Source organism: Pinus tabuliformis, chromosome 5_1 (genome assembly GCF_031772625.1).
Source record: "Pinus tabuliformis cultivar Carrire ecotype Pingquan chromosome 5_1, CPIR1, whole genome shotgun sequence".
NCBI lineage: Eukaryota > Viridiplantae > Streptophyta > Pinopsida > Pinales > Pinaceae > Pinus > Pinus tabuliformis.
The window spans coordinates 413,309,412-413,321,551 of record NC_142305.1 but is presented as its reverse complement, the minus strand read 5'-3'; positions in this window follow the sequence as shown (position 1 = coordinate 413,321,551).

Below are 12,140 nucleotides of genomic sequence, written 5' to 3'. Positions count from 1 at the left end.
CAACATTGTCAGATGGTATTTTGAGTTTATCGGATAGGCCAAAGAGGATGGATGCGGGGACTTGCTTTGGAGAGTGTGGGGTTGTTGATGCCCAAACTTCTACCATTGAAGAGTGTAGAGGGGTTGAGGATCAACGGGTAGAGGAGTATGTCAATTGGATGAAGATGTTGATAGATGGATTGAGAGTTTGGAGCAGGAACTAGACTGATAAGAGGAGGAATTTGGAGGGATTTCTGTGGACCAAGATGGGACTGTGAAGTCATATATACCAAGCCATAACGATCCATTTTTGATGAAGTTAACGGAAGAGAGTATGAGTAGGTGTTCCTATACACCTTTGATGAAGTGTATTGTACAAAAGTATCTAGGGTTCATACTAGCTATGGGTGGATTCATCTCGGAGACGAGGAGAGAGGGCCTTGTGATGTGGATAGGGAAGTCATATGACCTCTCCAGACCACCATATTTTTAAGGCTTATGAAGGAGATGGTATCGCTATCGCTTGCTCGGGATGGTGAGACTCTTGGGAGCTTGAGGTGCCATTCAAAGGCACTTCATGATGGCTAGAACTAGAGTAAAGATTTTGTGACAGGGTAGTGGTGACGATGGTTGCACATGTTTGGTGCATGTGTTCTTGTGGAGTTGACGCTATAGTCAGGTTAGCTACCTGACTAGTTGATTACACGAGGGGATCCAACACATGTCATTCTTACAGTTTGTGATACATGCAAACACATGGGATATATGCTAGAGACGAGATTCTTTCGTATTCATGAAGACAATTGATGTGAAGGTTGTTCATGATGAGGATTGTTTTCAAACTTTGGTTAAGAAGCTTACCAAGGTGTGTGTTGTTGAGGATGAAAACCATTTTGAAGTGGCAGAGGATGTCAACCCCTCAAGCTTAGGCACCCAAGCGCACCTGAGTTAGTGCGAGTTGAGCACAGTGGAATGACTTGGTTGGCTCGAAGAGTGCACCCCAGATGAGTTAGGTGGAACGAATTTCGTGAGATAGGCACATGAAGAATGCCAACCTAGATGAGTCTGGTGGAATGATTGGAACAAATTACAAATGCCAATTGAGATGAGTCCATTGGAACGAATCGAAGAGGCACCACGATGAGGGTGCGTAGCCAAGGTGCTCTCGACCGAAGAGAAGGAACACCCAGACGAGTTGCATCCGATTGAAGACAAGGCGTTCCTATTCGAGATGTGCTTTCCCGACTTTCAAAGGCACACGACCGAGGACGGGATGAGAAGGAACACAACAAAAGGTGAACCGAAGGCAAGTTTGTATGCAACAAATTATGCGACAAAATTTCGTGTTTATGGTTAGCCGGAACAAAAGAAGGTCAGCTCAAACGCTCAACCAATGTGTCCTTTGGAAGATACGCGACTGTTCAAGAAGGAGGGTGACTCATATATAGAAGATGAGGAGGAGACGAGTTAGAACATCAATCGACCAAAGATCAACATCCTCTCATCACAAGAGAAGAAGGAGACAATGAAGGAATAAGAAAGTTGAGTCTCAAGAAGGAGCTCGCTTTCTAAAGCACGCTACAGAAGGAAGTTTTGCGACTTTGTGGAATGAAGTATTGCTACAGGTGGTATGTGGTGGGGTATTTCTGTATTCAGGTTGTGGGTAGGTTGAAGGGCTACGACTTAGTTATTTATTGGGTTTTGGGTGTGGGTTTCTAGTCAAAGTGTTGTAACCCAGTTATTGTATATTTCTATTGGTCAAGTGTTGTGGCAACAAACTATTTGGAATTCGACCCAACCAAATCGAAGTCCATTATAAATCGAAGTTTTGTATATTGAAGTTTTGTAATTGAATATTAGTGGGAAATCATTATGGGAGTTCCCCCTCTCATTTATTGATGTGTTATTTCTTTATTTGATTTGTGTTGTTTATGAATGAATGTGATTATTGTTGAAGTTAAGTTAATTGAAATAAACTGTAATTGATGTTAAGTTTTGAAGTGTCTATTGTACAAAAATTTGATTGAAGACTAATTCTACAATAATAAGATATCGGCCTCACTACACAGTACATACACTATGAACAATAATCTACAAAATCCATAAATCTAAAAAGAAATAAAACTTTAATAGTGTAGAATTTCAGATTTTAAATATAATTTTATAAGATCTCTTGTGACAAACTATCCAATGGAATATCCACGGAAGTTTATGGATCAACTATAGACATAGTTGTAGATTACTGTGAAGGAAAGAAAAAAGGGAAGGAGTAGGGCGAGCGAAGGAAGATGGAACGAATTTGGGTGGCTTTCCAAAGGGGAAGAAACTTCTTGTGTGTTGGTTGTGCAATGAAGAGCACATGACCAAGCATTGTCCATTAATGCAGAAGGTGGTAGCCTTGCAACAAGTCAAGAAGGAAGAGAGAGAACAATGTTCTTGTGCACCAGTTGGACTTAAGAAGGTTTCGATAGTAGCTACGGTGAAGGAAGCTACCTCGAAACATGATTTGGAAAGGAGGAAGCTAAATTTCTTGAAGATGGATGTAGTTGGGAGTCCGCTGATGGGTGTGTTTTATATTACAATGTCTCACAACATCATGAAGGAAGATGTGGCTAGGAGGTTGGGACAAAGGTTCTTTCCAACCTGTGCATATTTTAAAGTGGTGAATTTAGAAGGAAGCAAAGCCCTTGGGATAGCAGAAGATGTTGCAATGAAGATTGGAAGTTGGCAAGGAAAGGTTGACTTCACTATCATTAGGATGCATGACTATGAAGTAGTACTTGTCATAGAGTTTATGATTGAGTAGAAGGTTGTGCTAGTACCGCATTTGGGGAAACTGTTCATTCATGCAGGAATGAACGAGCCTACAATCGTTGTTACAGTGGGAGTTATGGCAGGAGAATGCAAGATGACAACCATTCGTGTGTTGGTAGGACAACTGGAATATGAGGTTCATGAGAGGTTGGACCGGGTTACATTAATTCTACATTTACTTGTGCCTTCAACCATAGAAATCACCCGTAGATTTTTTTTAAGTGGCTAAAACATGTTGTTGTTTTTTACTTTTTGAAGGAATTTTAGAATAGGTTTTCGCTGATTTAAGATCATGACTGTTTTGGAATAATTTCTCATTGGATAATCATCTAGTGAAGTATCTAAAATAGCTCCAAAAAATTATATAACTTAAATCCATATTTAATTTGAATAAAGACCATAATTCATAGGACACATATCATAATAAATTGATGGTCATTTTGGTAGTAACATAGGTGACTGTAGATTTTGTTTGGGTTTCCCATTGAATCCTACATTTCACCTCGTAAAACTCCTTTATATTAGACTTCTCCTTCATCGAAAAGAGGAAAGTTGGCAAGGAATCGTAGACTTGACTATCATTAGGATAGATGACTATGAAGTGGTACTTGGTATAGAGTTTACGATTGAGTTGGAGGTATTGCTAGTATCACGCTTGGGGAAACTGTTCAATCATGCAGAATGAAGGGGCCAACGATCATTCTTACCGTGGGAGCTATGGCAGGATAATGTAGGATGACAACCTTTCATGTGGAGGTAGTGTTTCTGCAAACTCTAGCAGGCCTTGAAGAGGAAGATCCTACATAGTACAAACTAGATAGTGGGACAACAATAGGGTAGAGGCTTGTTACCGCTCAATCTAGCAGGGGTACTAGGAGGAGTTCCAAAGGGGAAACTACTAGAACAAGTGGAAACAATGGGACAAGGACCCACCGTCACCTCCGTCGATGCCCCCTACTCTTTATGGAATTTCATTGATGGGAGGAGTCCCAGTATAAGGAAATCACAAGGAGGGATAAGTCAATGATAGGATATATAGTGATTTCTAAGGCCCATTCACAAGAGAGACTCAAATAATAGGCTTGCTTGCTTTAGGGGCAAGGTAAGGGGCTCTCTAAGAAAGGCTCAATAGAGGCTAGACCTAGGGATTGGAGGTATTTCTTAACAAAAATTGTCCTAGACCTAAGACTCTTTGGGAATACAAGAATCTCTCTTAAGGTCTTATGAGATAACAAACATGTAAAAGTTTGGGACCACAAGGGACAAGGGGGTCTAACTGCTTGTCCAATGTGTGGACAAGGGGAGGGGGAGGCTAACTCATTGTTGACCCCGATGGGAAATATGTGAAAAGGGGTTATAATGAGTGGAGGGGAGTGATGTATGTGATGTCGGGAAGCAGGACCACATAACCAAAATCGGGGTTTCCCATGTGCCACTCCTAAAGCTAGTAGCCACTAGAGGAGATCCCACAAGTAGGATACAAGGTTAACCACCAAGTTGGACAAGGGGACAAGAGTATAGACCAAGCCCATTCTTTGAATGCCCCCACTAATCCATGCCCGGAAGTGTCCATGATAAGTAAGCAAAAAAATACCCAACTACATAATGAAAGACGTACCTTTGGTGTTGGAAGGCCCGCCTTCAAACATATGATGATGAAGATGGGCAAGGGTGCATAATGGCCAACTCAGGTGGCAGAGATGATGGCACATAGAGGTATCTGGTGGTTGCTGGGTGCTAGTTGAAGACAATCTACGAGAAAAAAATTCTCCTATGGGTGTCACCCACACGTGGTGGGTAACAAAGCGCAATGTTAGCTCAGCCAAAACCCCCTGCTCTTTACGAATTTTCACGGATGGAAGGAGTCTCGGTAAAGGAGGAACCACTTATAATCAATATGCTAATGATAAGGTTGAAAGTGACCCTACTAAAGCTCTTTCAAAGAGAGGCACAAGAAAGGTACAAGGCTTAAATGAAGAAAATCACTCTCAAACAAGAGCCATAGAAAGGAAATCTCAAGGGCTACAGTTTTGAGGTTTTCGATAGTAATAGGTATTCAAAAGGTCAAAGCCTGAGGGAGAGGGTTTCTTACAATGATATTCATCTAATCCAAGGCTCATGAAACCCTCAAGGAAGTCCTCAAGTTGAGGGAGAAGAAACTAGGGTTCTCTCTTAGAGTAATACCTTGGGCAAGAGATTTTATGAATGAAATTTGAGTGGATTCCCACTGTATCGATAGGTTAAGTTGCATAGACCTATCTCTTGATGTTTAGGCTCTCAAATCTAAAAAAAGCTTCTTCCCTAAAATTTCCCTCCAAGCCCTAGCTTTTCACCCTAGCCTTAAAAGGACCGAATTTGAGGAGAGTAAATTATGGATAACATTTTAGGTTGATCACCAAAGACTTGGACAAGTACCTTGCTCGTTTGGGTGTATGGAGTCATGGATGTCAAAGATTGGCCAATCTTGCTCTTAAGGAGGCTGAAAATTGATGCCCTAGCTTATTTTCCAAGCATTTACCCTCTCAAGGATTAATGGAGTTTAATGCATTTCTTCTAAGTAGCATTCAATAGATATTTATCAACAATTAGGGCACAATTTAGAAATACTCATTCCATACATTTGACATGAAAATGAAAGACCTTCAACAATAGAGCACTTACAAGACAATTTTGCAAGAAAATCCATCCATTAGCTCCAAAATATGTCCAAAAATCAGCTCCAAATATAAAAAAGAACAAGTGTGAGTCTCTCTAAGGAGGCTAAAATCCCATGTGTGATAAGGATGAGGGATTAAATGACATCTCTCTAATATCTATGAGGTGTAGCATAACCTATTTTTCTTACAAACCCCTATAATAATAAAAAAATGGGCAAGAGAAGTCTCTAGGTCACTGGTCGACCTAGTAACCAAAGCGAAAATCAAAATACATCTCCAAAAGATGTTTGAAATTCTGACATCATGCATACGTAGGCCTCTAGAGGGCATGCGTTGAGGCCTTCTTGTGTCGAATGAAGTCTAGAGGGCCTCTAAAACTGTGATGGAGGGGTTGGCCCCTCTACCTCGGTGCAAATGCTCCTGTTGACCCCCAGATGTGTTTTGGGGCACAAACTTGCTCTCATGGGTGTCCATGTGGCTTAATCTATGTGTTTGCTCCAATGTGGAGGGAATCGAAGATGGTGTTAGCCCTCCCATGTCTTAATGAACAAGACAAACCTCATCTAGGGCTCAGATTATCTACCACACCATGTACATATGCTAAGCCAACTGGGGGCTAACTAGTCTAAGTGCATCCTCCCATGAAAAATGTAGGGAAATGTGCAGAAGCTATGGGTGCTGAAGGTGCTAATGCATGCAAGTGATGCTCTATGATTTTTTGGGGACCCTTGGCTCCTAATGCCTCACCTGTGGGTGTCAATATGATCCTCTGGTGGACATGGGTCCAAGATAAGTTGCGCAAACCATAATGAAACCACGTGCATATCACAAATAATATCCAATGCTGCAACCTATGACATCATGTAAATTTAATAATTTTTGCATCTAAGTGAACCAAACTTGCAAGTAATGGGAAATGTGACACTTCATACAAAGTTTCTCTTCCAAAATTTAGGGCCTTAGTCACATAAAAGTGTTACCTCCCTAGGTAGGAGTGGCTAAAAGACGACTGCTAATTTTTCTTGGGGCTATATTGTTCTTTGCTTTGGTAATTGCATTTCTTCATTAACACATTAAGTTCACCCCATAACATCATAACATCATTCATATTTACATCATTATTCAACATCATATGCAACTATATAGAAAGAATAATATCATCATCATCAATGCAACGAAACATAAGGGAACAATAGAAGAAAAGGATTGACACATAGATACACCAGGATTGGTCGAAGACCAGTGAAAAACCCATTATGGGGAAAACCCTTTCAAATTATTCTTCTTATTAGATTCTCATTGAATGATTCAGCAAAAGAGAGTACAATGATCCATATCTTCATCCATAACTATCCAACAAAAAAAAATACACAATATCCATGAAATGAACCCAACAATGCTTATACTCAAGGTTCTGACTTTGAAGCCTGTAATGAACTATCCCTGTCTGTGGTCACTGAATGAAATCTTTGGACAACTGAAATTTCATCATTTAGGTCCTAGACGCACGGAGAAGGAGTCATGAACAGGAGGGCCGAATTGATTAAGAGGGCTAGATAGCTTCTAAGAGGTAGAATTGGCTTGCAGAAGTGAAGGAAATAATTTTTGGTGCTTTGCTAATTACAACAAGCAGTTTATGTATTATTTCAATTACATTTTTGTTGGAGATTACTAAAATCCTCATCTGTAGAACGATAGTAGATCTGAGAGCAGAAGAAGCTTAGCATGTTGATTTAATAATAGAATTCTAAACCGATAATTATTTTTGATGATTATGATCTTTTCACATTGTTATTTAATATTCCATCATTCATTAATTATACAGAAAACATCAACTATACAACATTTGAGACAAAAGGATCATAAAGAGAACCACACAAGAACACGAGATTTACCATTGGAAAATGTTAAATTATGGTATGTTCTATGCTTAGAGCAGTTTATTATTTTTCTTCTTATTAGCCACAGATTAGCAATCACATATACATTAAGTAAAGTGCAGATAGAACATTAAATGATCAACAGAAAACAAGCCAAGACAAGAGACACAAGATGTGGCAGCTAGCCAGGGACAAACCCCAATGCGGGGAAACCCTTTGATCAAATCTTATTTTATCTTCAATAGTTCAGCAGAGAGAAATAGTACAAAATCTGGGTTCTGTAATTTTATATCAGCAGCAGCAAACCCTAGATCAGCAAAGTCAAACTTGGTCAAACTAGTTGAAATTGACCTCTAAAATGCTTGGTCAAATTCCGGTCAACTTGTCCTCGAACAACCTGAAGAAACAACCCTTGAACAACCCAAAAGTACAGTCAATTTGCAGATTTCTGAAGTCAACTTGCAGCCCTAAACTAGGGTAGTCAACACTGGACAAACGAGAGGTTAGATCACCTCGACTTTCGTGCCAAAATCTGCGGCTTGCCTAGGAGAGGCAGCCACACCCAATCCGCACCCCTAGGTGGTCAATGCTTGTTCAACGCTAGTCAAAGAGATGACCTGCTGCCCTAGCGTCCTTCTTTCTGCGTCTTCCTTTCCCTAGGACGTCTTCCTTTTAGCCACACGTGTGAGAGAGAGAGGCTCCTTTTATGCGTAGGAGAGAGAGAGAAGATGAGTGAATGAATTGTCCAAATGAGGGGAATGCTCCTTGTATTTATATGCAAACGTTGAGGTTGAATAGACATGATTGTTGGGCTTCTGAGCCTACATAAGTTCGCTGGCCGACCTTGACAATTTGTGCATAATCAAAATAAATTCATATCTCCATAAATACTTATCGGAATTGGATGATCTTTCGATCAATCCTACACCTCTCGACGAGAGGAATCTAGGAAAAATATCAGCAACCATAAATAAGGTGACCCACATGGAGTTTGGCCCTAGTTGCCAATTTTAACACTCTCTCTCAACTAGAGAGAACTCCATCTGCAATCCGTCTGACCGTTGCTACTATCCATCCATTAAATGCACTGTCCTGCACAACTTGACCCCACTCTGCTCTGCTTTGTTTTACTCTGCTCTACTCTGCTCGAACTATGAAGAAGAAGAAATGATCGAGGATGGATCATACCATCCTCCACTGACCCGAAGTCAGTCTCAGAGTGTGTACCACTCTCACTGATCCCAGATCAATGGAGGTCATCCTAGCATAGGGAGTACGATAGATACAAAGATGCGTCTATCGATAGTACTACTAAGGTCCCTATCCTCGTTTCCCTGCTCATTGATCAGATGAGAGGTAGTTCCCATGAGTCCCAGACTGCATGGGTAGGATGCCTCGACAGGAGAACTAATCATCCTATCCACAGGAGAACGAATCATCCTGTCTAGTGGATGCCACGGAGAACTAATCATCCTGTTCCACAGTTGCCACGGAGAACGAATCATCCTGGCCCACAAGAGAACTAATCACCCTGTTCCACAGTCGCCACAGGGTGTCACAAGGGAAGGTTGAACCTTTTACCCTGTACATAGTGCTCCACCAAGGGATGGTGAGTTGCCCTGTGGTCACATGTCGCTCCAAGAAGTACCCTGCGCCCCCCTGGAGCTCCCAGATCTCAATTCATCATACACGACCTTCATAAGAGGGTCTCTAAACGACACCAAGCCGTTCTCAGAAAGTCAAGAATTTGACCTTTCCTAGGGGCTTTGTCAAGATGTCAGCGACCTGTTCATCTGTACCGATATGTTGGAGCCTTATTGCTCCTCGCTGCACCATATCTCGAATATAGTGGTACCTAGTATCGATATGCTTGGAGCTATCATGAAATATGGGATTCTCTGATAAACGGATCCTGCTCTGGTTGTCACACAGGATCACGGTGATGTCCAATGTAAATCCAAACAGCTCACTGAAGAGTTGTCGCAACTAGACTGCCTCAAAGGAGGCCATGTTAGCAGCAATGTACTCTGCCTCGACGGTGATTAAAGCCATCGACTTCTGCTTCCTACTCATCCAGGATATCGAGGTAGATCCCAAAGAGAAACAACACCCGAAAGTGCTTTTTCGGTCCACCACACTGCCTGCCCAATCAGCATCAGTATACCCAAGTAGTCTGACATCTCCGACAGTGTATCTCAACCCATGAGTGATTGTACCACAAAGATATCTCAACAGATTATTGGCACCAATCCAATGTGAGTGGTGAGGCTCAACCATATGTTGACTCAATGTGTTGACTGCAAAGCATATATCCAAACGTGAGTTCACTAAGAACATTAATGCTCCGACGAGTTAACGATAGTCGGTTGCATTTCGTAAAACAGGTCCGGCAGTACTACCGCTTAACTTCTGGAAGTCAAGCTCCATCAGGGTAGTTACGGGCTTGCAGTCCACCATGCTGAATCTCTCCAATATATTCACCACATATTTTCCTTGAGATAGGAAAATCTCCCCTGGTTTCTGCTAGACTTCCAGTCCTAGGAAATAGTGCGTAAGTCCTAGGTCTTTCATCTCGAACTCAGAAGCCGGCTCCCTCTTACATTCATGAATAAGAGGGTCTGCACCTGTTAGAAAGAGGTCGTCAACATATAGCACCAATATGAGAGGCTTGTCATCTATAACTTTAAAGTAAAAGTTAGGGTCGGCTTCACTCCTAGTGAATCCCAGCTTCATCAAGTAGCTATCGATCCTCTCATACCATGCTCGGGGTGTTTGCTTTAGCCCATAGAGGGACTTCTTCAACCTGCACACATGAGATTCTCAATCATAAATCTCAAACTCTTCGGGTTGCTCCACATAGACCTCCTCTTTGATCGAAACATGTAAGAACGCAGTCTTGAAATCCATCTGATGTAGGTTCCATCCTTGCAAAGCAGCAAGGGCTATGATCAAGCGGATGGTGGTATATCAAGCAACAGGTGCAAATATCTCGTCATACTCTATACCTTCCTTCTGGGAGAAGCCATGAGCGACAAAACGAGCCTTATACTTTTCTGCACTTCCATCAACTACATGCTTTATCTTGTAAAGCCATTTTGAAGTGACAACTGCTTTGTCTTGGGGTCTGGGGACCACATCCCAAACATCGTTTTTCATAATGGACTCATATTGATGCTTGACGGCATCTGTGAATGACGAAGGCTCATTTTGGATGATCGTGCTCATGATGGTCAGGTATCCCTGATACCTATTCGACTTCTTACTTTCACGGAAGGTTTTTTGGGGTGCAATGTGTCCTTTAGCATCATCAAGTGTCCCCCTAAGCCATGAAGGCCTCTTCCAAGAAGAGGAAGGCTCTTGTGGAGGAGGATCAATAGGATCCATAGGTTCTTCCACAACGAGCATCATCTCATCTTCCTTTTCCTTCGGTTCCCCTGTGTTAGCTTCTTTAGATCCCTTTAAAGTAGGAAGATTGTCTACTTTGCTAAGAGCCATATCTTCGTCAAAGGTGACATCATGACTAATCTCGACTTCCCTTTGACCAGCTACATAGATTCTATAGCCCTTAGTATTTTTGCTATAGCCCACGAAGATTCCTTTCTTTCCAGATGCACACAATTTATTCCTTTTCTCTTTCGGCACATGAAAATATACAGGGCTTCCAAAAATTCTAAAATGAGATACATCAGGTTTCTTACCAGTGAACATTTCCTCGGGAGTCTTGGAACCCAATGCTTGATGAGGGCATTGGTTTTGTACATATACGAAGGTATTTGCAGCTTCAGCCCATAGAAACTTCAGAAGTCTTTGATCATGGAACATAGCACAGACAACTTCGACGATTGTACGATTCTTCCTTTCCGCCACACCATTCTGCTCAGGAGTATATGGTGTAATAGTCTCCCTCTTCATGCTGGCCACTTTGCAAAAGTCATGAAACTCATTGGATTGATATTCAGTCCCATTATCAGTCCTTAAGGTCTTGATCTTCCTTTTAGTTTGATTCTCGATCAAGGCTTTGAAGTGCCGAAACCAAGAGAACACTTCATCCTTCTTTTTCAAGAAGTATATCCAAGTCTTGCGAGAATAATCATCTGTAAAAGTGAGGTAATATAAATATCCTTCCAAGGAGTTCTCAGGCATCATACCGGATATGTCTGAGTGAACCAATTGCAATATATCGGAGGTCTTACTTTGGCTTGAGGGGAATGGTCCCCTTTTGAGCTTTCCTTCGGTACATCTTGGACATACACCTTCTTGCTCTAATTTGAACTCGGGTATTCCGGTCACCATTTTTCTTACATCAAGTAGAGCTTTATAATGAAGGTGAGCAAACCTACAGTGCCATAGTTCGGACTGAAGAGATGTGTCACAAGACATGACACCCAACGGACTTCCTCTGACCTGATATAATGGATCAACTCGAAACCCAAGAGTAAAAGCATCTTCAAATTTCTTTTTCCATACATGTACCTTGCCATCGCTGAAAGCCACCTTGTAGCCTTTGTCTTCCATTGTCGAAATGGACACCAGGTTCTTTTTGAGATCAGGTACATATAATACATGTTGTAAGTGAATGGTATTACCCTAATTCAATTGAAGAGTGACATTTCCTACACATTTCATGGGATATTTTGAATTATCTCCAAGAACAATTTCCAGGTTGGTTTCCTTCTCTATCAAATTATAGAGAGCTTCTTTGTAACTAGTGAAATGCCTTGAGGTACCACTATCAATAAGCCAATTTCCCAGCGAGTCTAGGGAAGCAGTAGTAGATAGAGCAGCTGGTAGATAATATTCATCTTGCTTA